We start from the raw sequence: 4,120 nt of genomic DNA on the forward strand, positions 1-4,120 counted from the left end.
ATTGCCAAAGACTCAATTAAAGTTGTAGTTGACCCTATGAACTCACCCCTAATTCTAGATAAATAAATTTAGGTATTAGTTGAACATATAAACTCAATTGAGATTATATAAAAATAAATGTTCAACCTGTTGCAACAGATGACTTATCTGTTAGAATTTATCAAACAGATTATATCATCTGTTGCAATAGATTAACTATCTATTGTAAATTATCAAATAGGTGTTTTCATCTATTGTGACAGATGACTAAGCTGTTGGAAATTTTCAAACAAAAATTGTCATTTGTTGCAATAGATGACTTATATGTATTAAGACTTTTTTTTTAATTTTAAAGCAATTTCCTAATTTTCTGTCCAAGATAAAATACTAACGCGGTAAAAAATATTACTTGGATAAGTCAAAAATCTCCTCCTTGAGTAGTTTGATCTTGTCTTTTCAATGTCACCGTCTCCTTGTGCCCCTTAAAGTTATTAATGAATATTTAAAACCCATGTCTAGAATTTTCTCTCATTCAACAACAAATTAACTCAACTTATCTCTCTTATTTATTCATATTTATATTTCTCTTCTCTTTAGGATAATCATAACCGTCTCCTTTTTTCCTCTCTTTTCTCACCTCTTTCATATGAGTATCCTTTTGGATCTCAACCGATCAATATCTTTTCTCGACTGAAATAGGTGTTCTTATCCCTTTACTTTTTTGGCATTGCAGGTATGGTTCACTATTGCTCTTTTCTTATCATTTCTTCTTTGTATGTTATTTAAATTAGATATTTACATCTGTTGTTATTATTGATTTACCCATTACCAGTTTCCTATTTATTGAGAAAATTAAAGAAAAAATGACTTTTAAGTCTTGAATGAACGAACCATTATTTTTATTACAATATACAAAAAAAAGTCATCTATTGGGAGAACTTAAAAAACCTCATTGTCATTATCTTTTTTTATGTCTTTTGTTTATTACTTTGGTGTTAGTGGTGTTGGGGGTGTTGTTGTTGTTGGAACATGTGGTGTTTATGTTATTGATGGTGTTGGAACATATGATGTTATTTTTTTGTTGTTGATGTTGTTGTTGATATTAGTGGTGGTGTTGCAATAGTTTCCTCAACTAGTAGCAAGACTGGTTTGATTTATTCCAATAGATGACCCATCTGTTGCAATATGTCATACGTCTGTTGCCAAAGGTACATCGCCTATTGCAATAGATGACTCATCTGTTGAATGGATAGGGAATCTATTTCATCAGATGGGTCATCTATTGATTCATTTAATTTTTTGTAACCCTTTTGTAATGTTCATTTTATTCTTCTCTTATTTGACATCAAATGTTTTTCTCTTTCTTGCAAATAAAAAAAAGTAAAACTGGATCAACTTTTACCCGACCAGAATTAAAGGCAAGAGTAAAGATGGGTTTGAAGGAATAAGCTGCTTGTAGATGTAACCACTTCATATGTGGGAGCTATGTATTACTGATCAACCAATCATGAAAACACACATCTAGTACACTGATTTTGTGAATTTTGTTTCTTTACCTATTAGGCTTTAATTTTTCAAACAAGATATGGCATTTTACAGTTAAGATTGTTAGGTTGGAACTGGTAAGGCTAAGGGATCAAGTAGGTGGTGTCGATACCCTATTACGGTTTAATAAAGATTTTGCTAATATTTATGTATCAAGTTTGGAGAAGGGTTCAATGAACTTTTAAAAGGCCTATGAAGCCTCACACTGCTGCAAACAAGAATGGAAATAAATACAGTTATTGCTCTAGTCCAAATTTATATGGATGTGTTGCTCAAGGAGACTATTATGTAGCATAAGATAATTGGAAGAATATCTATGTGAGAAGGGGGAGGTAGAGAAGACCATATATCAACTCAGACCTTATTAAAGAAGAAACATAGGGTAAGTAGAAAAGTGTAGCGAAACTGGATGATGAAATTGACATGAAAAATGAAAAATTCAATGATCTATAAATATGATAGTGTATCCAAAAATAAAAATCCATCAATCCATTTTGAAAAAAAAATGTTGAAGTGGATTAGAGTTGTGGACCTTGTTAGGGGTCTGCAACTAGCTACCATGGCCTGAATGAAGAGCCACAAAATGTTGGACCAGAACTCTAAGGTTTCATCTTTGCAAGCATCGATGGTAGTAATATTGTCGGTCAGAAACAAAACCTAAACCAACAACTCCTGAAGTAAAAATAAGGGATCAAGCCAAGGTAGCAATTTCTCAAGTTAAACTTACATCCCATTCCTCCTGTTTATGGCTCGGGTTTGGTCAAAGACAGTGGAAACAACAAGGCATGGGATTTCTGTCTAACTTTAGACTTTTTTTCCTACTTCCATTGACCTGATCAGAACCACAAATAGAAGGCATGGGATGCAAGTTAGACTTCAAAAATTGATGCCTTGGCTTCCCTTATTTTTACTTTTGGATTTGTTGGTTCAGATTTCATTCTTGACTGAAAATCTTACCATTCCTCTGTGCTCGCCAAGCTACTTCTTTAGAGTTCTGGTCTTGCACTTTGTGGGCATTCATCAAGGCCACACTCGCTAGTCGCAGTCCCTAGCAAAGTGTCCAGCTCCAGTCCTATTGACTATTTTTTTCAAGAACGACTGATGGATTTTAATATTTGGATACATTTCCACATTTGAAGCTCATTTAGTTTTTTAATCTCTCAAGTCAATTTATTAGCCAGATTTGCTAGAAGTTCCTTACTTGCTTCCCTGTGTTTACTCTTAAATAAGGTCTGAAATGATATATGGTCTTCTCTACCTCCCCTTTCCCTAATAGGCATTCTCCCAAGAACCTTTTGTGTATAATAGTCTCCTCGAGAAACCCATCCATATAAATTTGGACTAGGGGGAATTTCTATTATTTTTTCATTCTTGTTTGTTGCAGTGTGAGGCTTCAGAGGCCTTTTAAAAGTCTATTGCACGATTAAAATTGGTCCAATCACTATTGGATATTTACACTGCCATCAAAAACTTAAACCCTTCTCCAAACTTGACAAATAAACATGAGCAAAACCATCATAAAATTGTAATAGGGTATCGACACCACTGTCTTGAAACCCTTCGGCCTTATCAGTTTGTACCTATCAAATTAAATTGTAAAATGTAGGATCTTATTTAAAGGATCAATTTCTAATCGGTAAAAAACTACATTCACAAAATCATTATACTATATGTGTGTCTGTCACAATAGCCTAATCAATAATACATAACTCCTACGCCTGAAAGTGGATCCATTCACTGCACGCACCTTATTCTTCCTACCCCATCAATGTCAGAAAGTGTTTATTCTTAACTTTCCATAGTTAAGTAGTGTACAAGACTACGGAGGCTCAAAGGGTAACCATCTTCAATGTCAGAGGACTACTTGCCCGTCAAGAAAAAACAAGTGCTACAAGTCACGACTTTTCACCTTTTAAATTTTTAAATTTATTTATATAATAAAATAGTCACCAATTTGGATTAATTAAGGTATGTGATGACTATTGAAAAAGAGGTGAACAATCGTGACTTTTTGTCTAACATATTCAAAATAGTTGATGAATCAAATTCCCCATCTGTTGCAATCGATGAATTAGTTGTTAGAAGAAATCAAAATATCTCCTCCAATAGATGGTCCATATGTCACAACAGATAATCTATATGTTGCAAATAATGTCTCATTTGTTGCACATACAGACCATCTATTGCAACAGATGGTAAATCTATTGCGATAGCAGTTTATCTATTATGACAGATGAATGATCAATTGCAATAGCTCAATATTAACGACTATTATTACGTCTTAAACTATTTTAAAAAGGTGAGAAGTTTGAATGTAAAAAAAATTCATGACTTTTCATAGAAAACAAAAACCTAGTAGTTTGAATATAATTAATACAATGGAGCTAAACAGTCGTTCCTTCTTTCCTAACACATTCAGATTCAATCCTCTATAAATAGGTCCCTCCTTAATCTTTATTCTACTCTACTTTTATTTATTTCTTGCATTTTATATTTTCGTATTACATTTTCAACCACTTCTATTCAAAGAGCATATTCCTTTCTCATTGTGGAAAGTTTTTTTTGTGTGAATCTACCAGTTGATAGTATCATTGTA

This window comes from Capsicum annuum, chromosome 6 (assembly GCF_002878395.1).
Source record: "Capsicum annuum cultivar UCD-10X-F1 chromosome 6, UCD10Xv1.1, whole genome shotgun sequence".
NCBI classification, from domain to species: Eukaryota; Viridiplantae; Streptophyta; class Magnoliopsida; order Solanales; family Solanaceae; genus Capsicum; species Capsicum annuum.